This window comes from Leucopleurus acutus (assembly GCF_964270905.1).
Source record: "Leucopleurus acutus genome assembly, chromosome: 1".
Classification (NCBI taxonomy): domain Eukaryota; kingdom Metazoa; phylum Chordata; class Mammalia; order Artiodactyla; family Delphinidae; genus Leucopleurus; species Leucopleurus acutus.
In genome coordinates, this window is record NC_139142.1 from 27,067,017 (window position 1) to 27,085,206 (window position 18,190).

Consider the following 18,190-nt stretch of genomic DNA (forward strand, 5'->3'; position numbering starts at 1 on the left):
TGCTGAGGGCTCAGGTTCAATCCCTGGTCAGGGAACTAAGATCCTGCAAGCTGTGTGGTAAAGAAAGAAAGAAAGAGAGAAATGACAAACATGAGATTCTCTACAATTTCTCCCTGAAAATGACCCATGAGGCCAAATGTGCTACCGATTTCTAAATATCTTACATATTGAGCACAGGATACATTGTTTTAATTTGTTCTCATCCCTGGAAGGTGTTCCATTCATTACTGGCTTCTTGGCAGTTAAAGTACAGGCCTTTCTGGGGGATGGGAATAGTGCTTAATATACATAATCCTTTAATACCCACCCACTGTGTAAACCAAGTACCTCTTCTCCTTGTCACCGTCATCAGCAGCAGAATCTTCTTTCTTTTCGTTTCTCCTTAGTGGCCCAGCGTCATCTCATTCAGGGGGAGCTACTCTAACCTCCACAGCTGTTCTAAACTCGTGAGCATGCTCACGGCCACCCTCCTTTCCTCTCTACTCCCCCAGCTCCCATTCACCCAGGCTCTCTCCACTCCTTCTCTGTCACAGCAGGGTGACTGTCTGGCAGGATTCATCAGCCTAAAAAAAGGCACTGTTTAAAATTCTGAAAGTTTCCGAGAAAATGCAGGTTATGTTCCTACCTTCCCCATTGCCAGTTTCTTCCTGGGTCCACATCATTATTATTCTATTATCATGAGGCAATTCTGAGAACAGGGACAAAGGACTCAGGAGAACGCGTGTGCACACACATACAGAATTGCCTTTGGAAGATCAGTAGGCAGCTTCCAATTCAGTGTTAAACGGAAATATTTGGGGTAGTGATGCCTTGAAAATGTAGAAAATGTAGACTCTAGTAAAGCCCAATAAATGAAAATGCGAATATTGAAACAGATGAACTAAGTGGTGATTACCGTTGTGGAGCACGGGCCCCGGACACGCAGGCTCAGCGGCCATGGCTCACGGGCCCAGCCGCTCCGCGGCATGTGAGATCTTCCCACACCGGGGCACAAACCCGTGTCCCCTGCATCGGCAGGCAGACTCTCAACCACTGCGCCACCAGGGAAGCCCTAACCATCTTTTAAAAAAGTACTTCCTACGTGAAGGCTGAATCAGGGATTTAATCAAAGAGCCTGTCTCAGTGCATTTGAGATCTGATCTATAGTATGCGGCCACCTCCAAACTTGTCTCCACTTTCTCATAATCTAATTTGGTCAAGTGCGAGGTGCTCAGCATGCTGGCTCCTCTCCTATGCCCCAGACCAGACTCTCCAGGGTGTGACATAGCAAAAGGAGCACCCAGTCCAGTGGGATGGAGCCGTGAGGTTCCGGTGGTTGTGGTGGAATCACAGCTGCCTCGATGGTTCTTGGTGTGTCCACGGGGTGGGTGTGGCTGGAGGCCTGGGTTCCTCCATGAGAGTCACCGAGGTCCATATGCAAGTCCCCTCCCCCCACCCCACAGATGCATGGCAGAAAAAGCAGACCCTGTGTAGACCGTGGGAGAGATGCTGATCAGTGATGGCCGATCATCATGGGGGTACCGGCATCACACTAACTGTTCTACCCCTAGCAACAGTCCTTCCTGCCTGACACAGCAGTGGGGCAGGGCAGTCCTCTGTCTTAGGCTTCAGAGACAATTGCGGGCTCACTGGTATTGTTCATGGTCAGATTTCCCAGGACCTGGCCTTTCCTCTTCAACTTCATCGGCATTTCCCACCAACTTTGTCTCTCATGATGTTTGAGGAACTTTTAATTCTGAAGTGTGGCTTCTGCTCAAATTCAGTAGTTCATTCAACAAACACTGTTGAAGACCAAGCAGCAGGCCAGGTCAGGAGCTGCAGAGTCTTTGTGCTCTAGAAACCCATAGTCTAGGCAAGACAGACTGCAGAGCATTTAAGTACCAGGGTAGAGGTGAGCAAAATGCCAGAGGAGAGGAAATTGATCCAGGCATGGAGGGATTAACACAACTTCCTGGAGAAGTTGATGCTTGAGTTGAGGCCTGAGGGAAGCTCAGGGGGGAAAAAATGACTGGAAGGGCATTCCAGGTAGATGGAACAGTCCACGCTAACACATAGAAGGCAAGAGGGTTTAGCACATTCAGGGGATTAGAAGTGTTTCGGTAAGGTTTAAGGGTCAGGGAGTGGAATGAGGCGGGTGGGAGGAGGACCACTTTGGGGAGGGTTGAGAGCCTTGCTATGTGACCTAAGCCAGAGAGATAACCAGGCCCCAGGTTGGTGTGCTCATGCATTTGGGTTTTCTCTGGAGAGAGAAATAAAGAGTCTTTGAAGAAGTTTATGCAGTTGGGTGACCAGATTTGTGTTTTAGAAAGGTCACTTTGACACCAGTTGCGGGGGGCGTGGGGGGCGGGTAGGGGGAGTTGGAGGTCATCGAGGAGACCACCAAGGAGCCAGAGTAGTGAGCTCGTACTCACAGGCAGGGGTGGGAGGAGGGGCATGAGTGTCGAGATTCTGCTTAAGTCAATTATGAATAAACTAAACACACAGTGATTCATTTATACCTTCCCCATTCCTAGCTTCATTTCCCTATCCGGCCCCTACAAGCCCTGTCTTTGATTCTGGTTGGGTTCCCTTTCCTGCTTCCCTTCTCTGGAAGGCTCTGAGGTGCCGGTTCTCTTCAGCCCATGTTAGCAGGCTTCTAGATTCTTCTGGTTTTCTTCACGGAGAGCTCCCGAGTTCTTCTCTCTAAAATCCCTTAGAAGGGCCTTGACCGGTGGAAGAGAAGGGTCTTCAATGCCTTTCAAAGAGCAGCTAAGAAACAGTGTCGCAATCAAATTACTAGTAATGGGAGCCCCATCTGCTGTGGTAGCTGTCGGTGATGGAAGAACCCAAATCAGAAACACGAGCGCCAGCTTGAGACCTCACATTCTGTTGGGCTCCAAGAGCCAAGCTGTATCCATGTCAAATCTTCACTCCCCGGGAATTGGATGCCTTTTGGGCTCCATCATGTCAACCAGAACCTGAGATTATATATGGGAGACACGCAGTTCACCAAGTAAAACACATCTCCTTTCCCCTGCTTTATTGAGGGACAGGACAAATACCTGTGTGACAAGCTCATCAGGCTCTGTTAGGCTTGTTCTGGGTGGATAATTTTATTTTGGGAAAACTGGTTCTTTCATATCCATAGACTAATGAGCTGTAGTATGTTCATCCATCAAAATTTACATATTTAAAAATATTTATTAAGATTCAATACCAAGGGAGACAAAGATAAATTAGATATCATACATGACTCAATTAGCCAGCACCTAATTTACACAGTAGTCCCAGGACTGGCACTATAAGGGTTTTTTGATCTACAAGGAAAATGTTCCCAGTAAGATTTGTACCCAGTGATGCAGGAAATGCCACCCTCTGCCATCAACCCATCCCTAAACTCGGGCTCTCACGTTTGTTCCTCAAGCTGCTCGCTCCTAATTCCAGAGGGGAAAAAATCCCTGCCATTCAGAGGCAAAACCGTTTGTGTATAATTTATGAAACTCTCGGGTTCCTTCAAAATGAAAAGAGTTACTGAAATAGAAGTTATTCTTATCCCCATGCCAACAGCAGACCCACAACATCATCTCACAAACACGCTCTGTCCTAAAGCTCAAAGCACAGCACACTCACGTTCCTCCATCAGAGAGATCTTTCCATTTCCTTCGAAAACAAACCTTCATGTACAATCCCCCCTCCCAGGCGTATAAGCAGGCCTCCTCCCCCAGTGAGCTGGCAGGAGCATGCACACACACACACACACACACACACACACACACTCCTCCAGCGCACACCTCCCTTCTCATTCCCCAAGAGCTCTGGGGGGTGTGTGTGAATGTCTGAACTGATGACATATTGTGACAGAACGCACAGAGTGAGGCACAGCCACAAAGCAATGCAGGTCACAGCAATGGGCTTTATATAACCCAGAGCCACGGAGAGACCCAAAATAGCAACCTCCCTGCTGCTCAGTTAGTCTCCTCCATCAACCAGGGATAAAATTAGAGCAGGCACTGACGCGCACCTGCGTCTGCGCCGGGACTCCAGGGAGACAGTGGGAACAGGCTCAACACTCTGCCATCGGCCCCGCAGACTGCCAGATTCTTTGGGCCCAGTCTATCACCAGACAAAGGTGTGTGTGTGTGTGTGTGTGTGTTCCTGTGCATGGGTTGTAGGTGTGCACCATGGGGAGCCCTGCTCTAAGGAGAACATTTCAAAGGAGTGGCCGAGAGCTAGTGCAAGGAGCTTGGCTGTACTGGGCTTTGAGAAGGATGTTCCAGGCTTTTCCGGAGGAAGTCAGTTCCCACACTAGACCCCATTTTACCTCCCAGTTCCTCTTCACTTCCTTCCATACCACTTCTCTCTGGCCTATATGGGGTCAAGGTTGACTGGAATGCTCCCCCCACCCCCCACCCCCGCTTAGAACCCCACTCTTCAAAACAAACAAAAACCAAAACCAAATCCCACTGTGTTTATTTAAGCCCAATCAAACACACACACCTGGATATTAAAAGGTTGTACCAGGAAATCAAAGGAGGGACAAGGCTGGGTAGATCCAGTTGACCATTCTGTAGACCTCGGGGTCTTGACCTCGTATGGAAGCCATGATCCCTGCTCACAGTTGTAGTGGGCAGAAATGCTGCCCAGCTAAGACTGGGTGATTCGTTTTCTTTTTTGCTTGAGGGAAGGCAGGGCAAAAGATTCATTTCAACAACAACAACACCAGCACATAGTTATAAGTTTGTTGTCTTGATCACTGAGTACCAGACATAAACTCCAAGGGAGGAAACACAGCTGACCCCAAGAACCAGAGACCAGAGAAATTACATGGATAGTACAGATGAGACAACATGAAACTGGGTGTATTTTTTTGAAGAAAGAGTCATCATCCTATACCATTACCTCTGAAATTCTACTAGTACACATTCATTTCCTAGGGGTGGTGGTGGGATAGTTTTCTGTCCTTGGAGTTCTCTTTTAAGTAAATACTTCACAGAGTGGTAACATATTAAACTATTTCACAAGGAGGTATCAATGATTTATCAAATCCCTTTCCTTTCCTGTTTTTTGGCTGCACAGTGCGGCTTGTGGGATCTTAGTTCCCCTGCCAGGGATTAAACCAGTGCCCCCTGCAGTGGAAGCATGGAATTCCCAGATCCCTTTCCTTTTAAGGTAACCCAAATAAATCCTGAGCTCCCATGTGGCCCAGGCTCTGCACAGTATCATCTTCCAAAACAAAACAAAACCACACCTACATACACAGGAGAAATAATCTAAACTAATTAAAAACTATTTTTAAAATTAATTCCCATTTTATTTAAATACTGAGAAGACAAAAAAAAAAAGAAGAAGAAGGATCTGATCAGTAAACATAGCCACCCTTCTGAAACTTTCTTCTCCTTCTTAAATGTTATGGCTGCTCTGAGCCCCCTAAAACTTCCAGACACCAAGCCCTCATGGATATTTCTCACCCCCTCCCAGCTTCTTCTCTCTTAACTCTTTATTTTGGTGTAGATTGACTAGCATCTCTGACTTCTTCTAGACCTCCCCAGTCTGCCCACTGTTTGGCCTCTCCACCCACAGAAAAGGAGCATACAGAAGCTGACTCAGTAAGCAAGAATCTGTTTCCCCTTGGAAGCCTGGACATAAGGGTCTGTAAGAGTGTGCATATCCATCTTTTTAGACGAACAGAACTGTGGTGCACTGATGGGAGAGATCAGGAATCCCTGGAGAGAGACCTCTGGGGAAAGGACTTTTCTAAAGGAGATGGGATGGTGGAGATGGAGAAATGCAAGTGGAGGGAGCTTCAAAGTGAAATTTTCATTGTTTGACGGTTTTGTCTCTTGCCTACCCTGTACAGTCACCAGGAATTGAGGCCAAGAACTCATTGAAAGAACAGGGTCTTCATGACTTAATATTCTGTCTACCTTTTCTCAATCCCCAATCTATGGCCCCACTGAACAATTCCATTGCCACTGAACAGGTTTCTTCAAGGCTGTGGTCTTCTGTCTTCTGTCTTTCCATAATGCCCTTTCCGCCCTTCCTGCTTCCCTCCCTACCTTGGCAGCCTAGAGCACTCAGATTCATTCTTCAACACTCAGCTCTAAGGTTACCTATCCTGGCACTTCCCTCTTCCTTCCCCCTCCCCCACCTTTGGTAGGCAGAATTCTGAGATAACCCCCAAGATTCCCACCCTGTGGTGTACATGCCTTGTATACCTTTGTATACCCTTGAGTGTGGGTAGGATCTATAAAGATGATGTAATATCACCTCCTTGATTACAACCAGAGGGATTTTGCAGATGTCATTAAGGTCCCTAATCAGTTGATTCTGAGTTAATCAAAATAGAGAATATCCTGGGTAGGTGACCTAATCAGGTGAGTCCTTCAAAAGAGGGATTGGGACCCTCCCTGAAATCAGAGAGATTCTCCTGGTGACCTTGAAGAAGTAAGCTGCCACATTGTGAGAAAACCTGTGGAAGGAGCCATTTGACAAGGACTTAAGGGCAGCCTCTTGTTGCTGAGAATGGTCCTCAATGACAGCTACAAAGAAAACAGGGACTTCAATCACACAGGCACAGGAACTAAATTCTACCAACAAGCAAGTGTGCTTAGAAGAGGATGCAAGCTCCAGGAAGGAATGCAGCCCAAAAGACACCTTGATTACAGCCTGATGAGAGCCTGAGCAGAGAACGCAGCTAAGCCATGCCAGGACTACAGGTGCACAGAAACTGTGAGGTAATAAATATTTGTTGTTTTAAGCCACTAAGTTGGTGATAATTTGTTATGTGACGATGGAAAACTAATATCAGCCCCCACCCATGAACTAATTAATCACCCTCCAGACTCCACAGCATATTGTACTTGCCAGTATCATAACCCTCCTCATACCATATCATAACAATCCCCTGCACATCTGCCATCCCATTATCATTGCAATCCTAGTCCCAGTATCTGTGCATGCACACACACATGTATATGAGGGTGGGGTAGCATTTAGGCAAACCAACCTCACAGAACTGTCCCATGTTTCTTTGGTATAAAATACCTGCCTGACACCCAGTATCTGGAAGCCAATAGGTAGTGATAGTAGGACGTAATACGTTTGTTGAATTCATGTCATGCAAAAACAAAAATCACTTTTATCTCCACTCACTGGCTATTTTAAGTAGAGGTAATCTTTTTTACCTCATTGTGGGCAGGGCTGGCTCAATTCTCCATGACATTTTGTATGTATAAAAATAGATGCAATTATTAATGGAATGCATCCCATAATACCCCTAAAACAAGATATTGTTTTAGATCTCCCCTCCAGCTTTAGACTATAATGTTTCTCTTGAATGTCCTGGGAATATCAGATGCTCCATAACAGCGTCTTTAAAATCACATATAATAATGCTGACCCTTAGGGCACTGTGAGCTGCTAGAGAGCCGCTACTTACATATATCCAGGTCTCAACACTTATTCAAACCTTGTCTCTCCCAGAGGCCTCTAGGACATCCCCCAGACACACCAGAGCATCTCTGCTGAACTGTTAGCCAACAGCCTATATATATCATGCGGATGGTACCAGTTTCATTGTTGCTGTGTTTTCCCCTCAGAGACAATTATACCAGCCGGTCCATACGTTCTGACTTTTGGTTTAGAAAATGCAGTCACTGAAGCCACATATGACCAAAGAAACATAGGACAGTTCTATGAGGTTGGTTTGCCTAAATGCTACCCCACCCTCATATACATGTGTGTGTGCATGCACAGACCTAGACCTGCATGCACACATACCCCTTCTTTATTGGCTCCACCGGTACATAAAATACCTGTAGCAGGGCACAGAGCTTTTTATTTCTCTCTGTGTAAAAAGATTTATGGAGTAAAACCTCCTGAATGGGACTCTGGGTACACCCAAGGCACACATTTCCTTTGCCGCCATTGTGCACGGCTGGTCAGCATTCCTTGGCCTTAGAAAAAAAGGAAGAGAGATTTCTCACGGATGAGGGAATCTAAGCCAGAGGCCTTGGGGGCAGGGACAGAAGAGGAAGTGAGGGTGACGGGTCAGGCACCTCTCTGTGCCTTTTATTCAGACATTCCTGATGCTTACTGGGTGTACACACCTTTCTCTGAGCCTGCTCCCTTGTGTGCAAAAGGATGTAATAATCATATTTACCTCATGGGGTTGTTTTAAGGATTATATGAAACAATGCATGTAAGGCACACAGCTCACATCTCGGCACATAGAAAGCCACCCAGTGCCCTTTAGCTATTATCATGATTTGATTGGTAATCAAGCTCAAAGGGCGTCTTTCAGGGTCTAAAAAGTTGGGTGGAAGGCCTGCCCCCAGAGCCACTGGTTGCTCAGCAGGTCTCTGGAAGCTAAGTAGGTCTGACAGGCTCCTCACGACAGCCTGTTCCCCAGTCACCTCACCCTCAAACTGGGAGTGGCAAGGAAGGCATTTGGCAAGAAACCCAGGAGTGAGACAATAGGTGTGAATGATGAAACAGGAAGTCTGGTTTGGAAGCAAGCACCAGCAGTGAACCACTCATGTAGAACACCGACCTCAGGCCACTGATCGGGCGCTGAGCCATCATTCAGCTCAAGCTGCAACGGGAAGGTTTGTATCAGTGGCCCCAATAGGAAAGAACGTGGCCCTTCAGGTCACCAGAGGAATAGATTTAGTTGGAGATCAAGGGCTCATTTGAAACAGCACAGGCTTTGGCCTTCTGGGTTCAAATCTTAGATCACCCAGTTATTATGTGACCCTGGGCACATTATTCAACCTCTCTGAGCCTCAGCTTCCTTATCTTTGAAAGGGGTAGGGCTCTGGAAGGGTTAATCGAGATAACATACAAAGAGCCTAGCACAGAGCCTGCCCCATCCATAAATGTGCGCTCCCTCCCACTTCCCCTCCCAGGCATCTGCGACACCCCTCCACCCCTTCCTTGTTTCCTGGCTGAAGACAGCTGACCCCTACCTGCTAGCTGGGTTGACGCTGGTTCTTGATTATTTGATATTGCCACACATTTGGCCTTATCACCGGTTATTGACTGTAAGACGGTCAGCTCCACCTGGCTCCTTCCTGCCAGGTGGCTTCTCCTGACGCAACTGAATAGGAAAAATTCTAGAAAGTGATTTGAAACACTATGAAAATAGGAATAGGGAAAACTATTTGAATTAACTTGGATTTGTATCTCACACCAGACCCTACAAAAAAATTCTGGGTGGGTTAGAATTAAATATGAAAATAAAAATATCAATAAAATCTAGAAGAAAATAGAACAGCATATTTATAACATCTAAAAGGGGGTAAGGTAGACTTAAAAAAGTGACAAGGACAAAAATGCTATATTTTGACACAAGAATAAAGGAAACTTTTGCATAATAAAAGTGTGGCTCTATTTTGGGGCATCTCTCTTCTATCCTATTGATTTATGCCTCTATCCCTTCATCAATACCACACTGTCTTGATTACTATATCTATATATTAAGCCTTAGTATCAGGTAGGGGTGATTCCTTCCACTTAACACATTTCCTTAAAAAAGGTTGTTTTAGCCATTCTAGAACTTTTGCCTTTACATAAATTTTAGAATAAGTTTGTTTCTGTCTACAAAAAAGCATTGCTGGGATTTTGATAGGAATTACAGTAAACCCATAGATGAGTTTGCGGAGAATTGACATCTTTATTGAGTCTTACAATCCATGAACACAACAGTCTCTACATTTATTTAGGTCTTCTTTGATTTCTTTCATCAGCATTTTGTATTTTTCAGCATACAGATTCTGTATATGTTTTGTTAAGCTTATACCTAATCATTTCATTTCTTTAGAGTGATTGTAAACGGTCTTATGTCTTTAATTTCAGTTTCCATATGTTTGTTGTTAGTATATAGAAATGCAATTGATGTTTATGGACGATAGCAAGTTTTGATTAACTATTGGCAGATGTTTGTCTCTGTGGGTGGGTGAAGATATATTTATTCTCTCCAAGTCCATTTAATAAGTGGAAATAAGAATCAGAGTAAATAATCATATTTATATGTATATTTTGTAGGCTGGTTAGCAATAAGTGAAATTGAAATAAAAATGACAAACATAAAAGCAGCAAAAAACAAATAACAGTTAAAACGACAAAGGCAGGTACATTGAGAAACAGGTACAATGTTGAAAGCTCTGTGCACATGGACAATGGTGAAGGGTTGGGCCAGGTTACCCAGGTTACCGGTGGCCTCAGGGTTGATGTGAAAAACTTTCTGCTTAATATTCCAAATGTATGGGAAGCAATTACTTTGAAAATGCATATGTATCTGTGTGCCTATAACACACCCCCCTTGCCAAGCCTACTTCCTTAGGGTGCCGAGGCTCCATCCTCCTTATGAATGCCCCGCCTGGTCCTCCCTCCACTATCTTTGTGGTTCCCAGGCTTCTCTTCAGGATTTTCTGTGGGTTCCTCTTCCTCAGTTCATCTCTTAAGTGCTGGGATTCCAGGGGTTCCCCCCTCAGCGTTCTTCTCTCATCCACCTCCACATGCTCCTTGCGTGATCTCATCCAGTCCGTCTGCATTCAGCAGCCTACCTCCCCTGCAGTACTGCAGCAGTTGCCTGATAGGGCCCCCTGCCTTCAGGCTTCATTCTCCATAATTGCCCCTAGAGGGATCTTTCTAAAATGTAAATCTCTTCTTAAAAATCCCTCAAGCCCTCTCTATCAGTCAGGGTCCAGCCAGGGAACTGATCTAGCAGAGCCCATTTAAGATTTAAGATTAATTTCAGATCAATTGTTCACTAAGTCTAAAGTTGTCAACTGAAAAGACAGAGAGAAGGTCAAGGTATCACAGAGGCAGCAACTCTAGGGAGGAGTTACCGCCCACCCCCAGGGCTGTGGGAACAAAGGGAAGAATATGGGATAATCAATTTCCATTATCGTAATGATAAGAAACAAACTAGTTTGATATGCAAAGCCCTCACCCTGTCTCCCTCTCATCTCCCTGGTCTTGTCTCTAGACCCAGCACCAGCTTCCCCATCCTCAGCCCAAGTCTGCAGGCATTCTGCTCTTAAAGCTCACGCTGTGCTGCCCCTCCTGCCTGAAACGCTGCTTTCCACACTTTTCCAGTAACTCATCCCTCTAGAAAGACTCAGAGAGGCTTCATGTGGTTCTGAGAGCCTTTCCTGACCACTGCCCCCACTTCAGGCAGAGTTCAGTGCCCCCCTTTCTTAAGGGTTCCTTTACAGACTGGTCAGGTCACTGTGTCACTATGTATTATCATTGTCCCTTTACCCATCTATGAACTCGGTGGGGCAGGACAGAGGCAATCCTTTGTCCTCTTTGCATCTCCAGCTTTCAGTTTGATGACTGGCACGTAGTACGTGCTCAATAAATTGTTGAGTGTTAAAGCTGGACCCACACTGCCTATCACATCCATAATCTCTCGCCTGCTTTCCCTGTCAAATCCATCCTTCCCAAGGGCAGCTCTGATCATATCCGTCTGATAATCAAAAAACTCTTCCGCAGCTCCCCATTGTCTAAGGAATAAAGTCCAAACTCCTTTGCCTACCATGTCTGGCACTTGTCTCTGACCTTCCTGCCTAGGTTTATTGCCCTCTACACCCCTGCATGCACCTGTGCCCCTCCCATGCCAGGCTACCCACTATTTCCTCAGGACCTTGAACTCTTTCCCTCTGGATCAGAGTTCACTCTGTTACCTTCACCAGGAATGCCTTTTGGGTCTACCTTTGCCTGTTGCAATTGTTCGCAGGCTTCAAAGCCTAGTTCATAGGTCGCCTACTTCAAGAAACCTTCCCGCATGCTCCTTCAGTGGTAGAGGATAAAGTCCCAAATGTTCAATAGGACCCTCATATCCCTGTGGGGTCTGTCCCTGCTCACTGGTCCAGCCTTCTTTCTTCCCACTTGCCTCCGTGCTCTGCCTGCTCTAGAATGCTGGCCTTCCCTGGTTCCTGGGATGAGCCATGCTCTCTCACACCGCTGAGCCATCGTGTAAGCTGTTCCCTCTGCCTGAGAGGCTGTCCCTGCCCTCAATTTCCTGAACCCCAAGTGAGTGTTCCCCGTTACACACTCTCCCCGCACACTGTGTTTGTCCTTTTATGCAGCTCCTGTCCCCATGTCTGTAGGCTAGACTGTGTGCTGCATGAAAGCAGGCCCCACGTGTCTCATTTATCATTATATCCCTGGCACTTAGCACGGGGCCTGGCACACACCAGATGCTTGGTCAATGTAATAAGTGTTCATCCACTGACAAACTCCCTCATGTATCCAATTCTCAGCAGTCTGGAGCAAAGTAGTTATTTGTGTATACTTCTCCCATCCTGATCATAGTTTCTTGAAAAAACCAAACCAAACCAAACCCTTCTTATTTTGGACATCTTCAAAGATAAACAAAAGTCAAGAGGATAATATAATAACCACCCTTTTCCCATCGTGCTGCCTCAGCAGTCATCAACATTAGGCCATCTTAGTTTCATTTGTTCTCCCTCTTTTCCCCACCCTAGATTATTTGAAGGTACATCTCAGACAAGCATCATAAATCAAACACCTCTTGAGGGTTGATGTGTCTTGTTCATCTTTACTTTTATTGTAATTTTTTTTTTTTTTTGGCTGTGTTGGGTCTTTGTTGCTATACGCGGGGCACTACTCTTTGTGGCAGTGCGCGGACTTCTCATTGCGGAGGCTTGCCTTGTTGCAGAGCACGGGCTCCAGGTGCGCAGGCTTCAGTAGTTGCGGCGCATGGGCTCAGTAGTTGTGGCTCGCAGGCTCTAGAGTGCAGGATCAGTAGTTGTGGCACACGGGCTTCGTTGCTCCGCGGCATGTGGGATCTTCCCAGACCAGGGCTCGAACCCATGTGCCCTGCATTGGCAGGCGGATTCTTAAGCACTGTGCCACGCCACCGGGGAAGTCCTTTGTTCATCTTTACTTTTCACATCGCCCTTAGCTAAACATCTGACCCCTAACAGATGATAAATGTTCATTTCATTAATTAATTAGAGGAAAATGTCATTCATTCGTTCACAAATTTATTGAACAAAGACAAATTGAGCAACCACTATATGCCAGGCACTGTTGGCACTGGGGATAGATTCTAATTGGGAGGACACAGGGAATGAATGAATGAATGAAATTTTTAAAGGACCCCAGAGCGGTAAGTACTATGCACATCATTAACACAGAATGATGTGACAGCAAATGATTAAATGGGTACTTAGAACAGGTGGTTGGGGAGAACCTCTCCAGAGGAAGTGACCTTTAATCTGAGTCTTGCGTGACAGGAAGGAACCAGTCACATGGGCAGCTGAGGGGAGAAAGAGTCCAGAGGTCCAGATGTGAACAGAAACAACCGTAGTGTCCCTGAAAAGGGAGCCGGCTAGGCGGCTGGAGGAACGGGGAGATGGGCAGTGTGGCAGGAGCAAGCAGGCTACATCCTGTCGGGCTTTATAAGCCAAGGCAAGGAGTTTGGACTTTGTTGAAGGTTTGTTGGGAGTCTATTAGAGGCTTTTAAGCAGGGTGATATGATCTGGTTAAAAGATAGTTTGGGCCGTGGAGTGGAGAATAAACCTTCAGGCAGCAGGGTTACTGCAATCGTTTAGGAGAGAATGGGGGTGTTTTGGGAGCAGTGAAGACGGAAGCATGTGGAAGACACGGGAGATGCTTTGGAGCCAGAGTCCACAGGCCTTGCTGAAAGCCTGGAGGTGGAGTTGAGGGCGTCAGGGACACTCCCGGGAGAAGAAAGGTCGCGTTTACTGAATGAGGGAGGCCGTGGCAGGGGAGAGGTGGCCAGGGAGTTCCAGGGGGTGAATAGCAGTGCGCTCATACGTGACACCAGGTGGAGTCAGCTTTGCTCACACAGTTTTACTTTAGAGGCTGCAGCATCAGCCTCAGTTTCCTCTTCCGTCCTATGGGCATGATGATAACAATCCTGAGGGTTTGTTTTGAAGGGTAAATGAGAAAGTGTGTGAAGGGCCAGCAGTGTCTGGCACAGAGTCAAGGCACAGTGAATGAGAGTTCTATCTACTGCCTCACCAATGACACATCCAACCCACCAGCCAGTCTGTCTGAGGCTCCCTCCTGGGGAGTGGGTGTACATCCCTCCCTCCCCTGGGAGTGTCCCAATTCCCAGGGAGAACCCATTCACCCACTCATTTCTTGGGTAATTCCTGTACTTTTTGTGCTTCCGGTAGGAAGGGCTGGGGCAGACAGCAGGGAAATTGTCACCCCAGGGCTAAGGTTTTCTCCGGATGAGTGAGACCCAGAAGTCCTGGGGGACCTGGACTTCCCCCTAGAGGGGTAAGAATGAGAGAGAGGAGTAAGAGGGGGCGACTGTGGGCTCTGTTCCTCTGTCCTACGTTGGACCCAGCGTCGCAGGACCCCAGGCACTCACAGTTCTTTGCTCAGGGTCCCTCCCCACCCATCAATGACTCAGTGAGCACAAAGGACCCCAGGAACTTGCCTCAACTTGTCTTTCCTGGAAATACTTCTGGACCTCCCATAACCAGAACCTTTGAGTAGTGCCCAGGGCGTCCAAGAGTCGCTCCTCCCATCTCCTCCTCCCCCACAGAACACAAATGCTAATTTTTTTTTAAAGTTATATATGTATGTGTGTGTGGGAGTATATATACATAAATGCATATATGTCATATTTTATAAGTATGTATATGCATAGAAAGACTAAAAAGATATACATTAAAATATTAAAGATGAATTTTCTCTGGGTGGCTAAACTATGAGTGATTTTTGTTTTTATCTTTGTGCTTTTTTGTATTTTCCACCATGCAGCGTTTTCCAACAAGGGCAAAATATTATAAAGAATCTCTAAAATATCTTTCACGATTCTAGTCTGTTCCTGAAACCATGGCCAAGGGGACTGTTTGTGCAGGACTGACAGAGAACATTCATTCACTCACTCATTCAATGTATTCATTCTTTTGTTTGACAAATATTTGAGTGCATAATGGGTATGATTGCTGGACCCTATGATAATAGCAGACATATAGATACAATTCCTGTCCTCAGGAGCTTTTAAATTCAGATTTTAAAAACTTAAAGCACTTTGTGACCTCCTAGAGGGGTGGGATAGGGAAGGTGAGAGGGAAACGCAAGAAAGAGGGGATATGGGGATATATGCATATGTATAGCTGATTCACTTTGTTATAAAGCAGAAACTAACACACCATTGTAAAGCAATTATACTCCAATAAAGATGTTAAAAAAAAAAAACCCAAAAAACTTAAAGCAGAATACTCCAAGGAAATGAGTGAGTAATGAGGAAAATAAAGGGTCCTGAGGAGGATGAGATGACTTGCCTCCCATCAGAGGCAATGCAAGAAATGGGGTTTGAACTGGGCCTTAAGGGGTGGGTCAGACTGGGATAAGGGGAGCAGGTGGTAGGATATTCCAGGCAAGGTGAATGGCATAAGCAAAGGCACAGAGGCAGCAAAGGATAAGGGATGTTTCAAAATTAGCAAATGAAGCACACAGTGTGTCTTGACCACCAACGGCTAACAAGTAAAGGCTTATTTTATACACTCAAAAGTTTTGCTCAGAGTAATCCTCTGAAGTAAATGGGGCAGTAGCAGCTCCCATCTCATAGGCAGGGAAACTAAAAGTCTGAGGAGATAATGGCTTCTCTCCAAGGCCTCCAAGTAGCAGTGGAAGACACGGAAAGAGACATTTTTCAGATCTCCTGAAACCATGGGTGCTCACATCTGGGAAACAACCTGTGGGTAGAGATAGAGGGTTTCTCATCAAGAGAGAAACCAAGTCACTGGGCTTCCCTGGTGGCGCAGTGGTTGGGAGTCCGCCTGCCGATGCAGGGGACACGGGTTCGTGCTCCAGTCCGGGAAGATCCCACGTGCCGCAGAGCGGCTGGGCCCGTGGGCCATGGCCGCTGGGCCTGCGCGTCCGGAGCCTGTGCTCCGCAACGGGAGAGGCCACAGCAGTGAGAGGCCCTCTTACCGCAAAAAAAAAAAAAGAGAGAGAGAGAAACCAAGTCACTAAGAATACGGAGCAGATTCCATTACTCATAAACAAGTGGCCAAATGAATCATCCTTCTCTGTGTATGTAGACTGTACATCATTGCTTGGGGATAGAGAAAGGTGCAGAATATATATACCATGCTGTCAACATTCATTTGGATGGAGGAGGGTGCAGGAAAGAGAGAAGGAAGGTGGAAAAAAGAAGAAAGAAAATGAATTAAAAGTTTTACAAAAGGCAGGGACTTCCCTGGCGGTCCAGCGGATAAGGCTCGGTGCTTATTCGATCCCTAGTCGGGGAATTAAGATCCCACATGCCACGTGGCATGGCCAAAAAATTAAAAAAAAAAAAAAAAAGTTTTACACAAGGCAGTTGGGAAAAGCATAAGAATGGACAAATACTTTTGTTTCAGGCATACTTTATAATGGCAAAAACGTGAACAACTAAAATGTTTAGGTATAGATTTTACTTAAAATAGTTATGGCATATTTGTACCATAGAAATGAATTTTTTAGTCTTTAAAAAATGAAAAAGGACATACATAATTATTAACATGAAATAGTGTTTAGAAGACATATATTTCAGTGGGAAAAAATTAGGTAATAGTATGTATAACATGAGCCCAGCCCTTTATGTTAATTTGCTCATGGAAGGGGCTTCCCTGGTGACGTTAAGAATCCGCCTGCCAATGCAGGGGACACAGGTTCGAGCCCTAGTCCAGGAAGATCCCACATGCCACGGAGCAACTAAGCCCGTGCACCACAACTACTGAGCCTGCGCTCTAGAGCCCGCGAGCCACAACTACTGAAGCCCGCGCGCCTAGAGCCCGTGCTCCACAACAAGAGAAGCCACTGCGATGAGAAGCCCATGCACCACAACCCAGAGTAGCCCCCGTTCGCTGCAACTAGAGAAAGCCCGCGCAGCAACAAAGACTCAAAGCAGCCAAAAATAAATAAATAAATTTATTTTTAAAAAAAATTTGCTCATGCAAGTTACTTCAATAATGGCTGTCAATGGCTGTGGGATTTTTTTTTTTTTAATAAAAATAGATTGGTTTTAGGATGGGGAAAATTAGCAAGAATTCTAATCGGTTTTTAAATTACTTTTTCTTATTTACTGGATTTAATCTCAGGCATTGTCCTTCCTTTATTTTCCTAGTTGATCAATGGTCCCCCTGGAGCGCTGTGACAAGGCTATTTCCTGAGATGCCCCACGTGAGGGGAGACTTGTCCTGCTGCCCATCCTGGGACTTATTCACAACAGATCCTTAGTCCCAAAATAAACAGCCAGTGTGTTTCCTCTTCCTAAAGGGGAAGCAGAAGCTCCTGGTGAGCAGAGGGAAGCGTGAGCCCTGTCTAGACCATCATCCAAGGGGAATTCTGTCCACACAGTTCCCCCTGGAAATCCCCGAGGCCCAGAGCAGCTCCACTGACTCAGGCCACCCATTCGGATGGCATCTCAGAGCCCAGCCCTTCTCCAGCACCCCACTCCATCCCATCCCCCTAAGGAAAGGCAAATTATTCTAGAGGCACTTGGAGCGGGGTGATCTTACAAAGGAGAATTTGCTCAGATAATGAGTCCAATTAGAGCCTCCTAGATTGATAGGCCTGTCAAGTCTAGCCTTGAACCTTGCCTACAGAAAATCCACTCCTCCCAGCTCTGGGAACACAGCTGGCTGGGACCTGGCCGGAAGGGAAAGAGACGTTGCAGGGGTGCAAGCTAACAGGCCCTGCTTTCATTTCTGAGTAAAAGAATCAAGGAAAGTGATCCTCAACCATGGGCAGCTTGTCCCCAGGAGATATTGGCAATGTCTGGTGACAATTTTGGTTGTCACAACTGGAAGGTGCGTGTGTGTGTGTGTGTGTGTGTGTGTGTGTGTGTGTGTGTTGCTGACATGTGGAGGGTAGAGGCCTGGGATGTTGCTGAGAATCTCAGAATGTATAGAATAGCACCCTCCCCCATCAGAGAATTATCCAGCCCCAAATGTCAGTAGTGCCAACCTTGGGAAATTCGAGTCTGAGGGTTGTTATCTGAGTTATAGATGCAAAGAAAAAGGACTCTGGGGAATCCCTGGACTTGGGGAAAACAAAGACCCACTGGGAGGAGGATTTTCCTAAAGGTAAGAGCAATGTTTCCAAGCTGTTGGCCCCCCTCAAAATATGGTATAGCTCTATTTCAAAAGTATGTTTTAAATAAATGATTGTCTTGAATGGGTAAAGAAGATGTTGTACATATATAGAA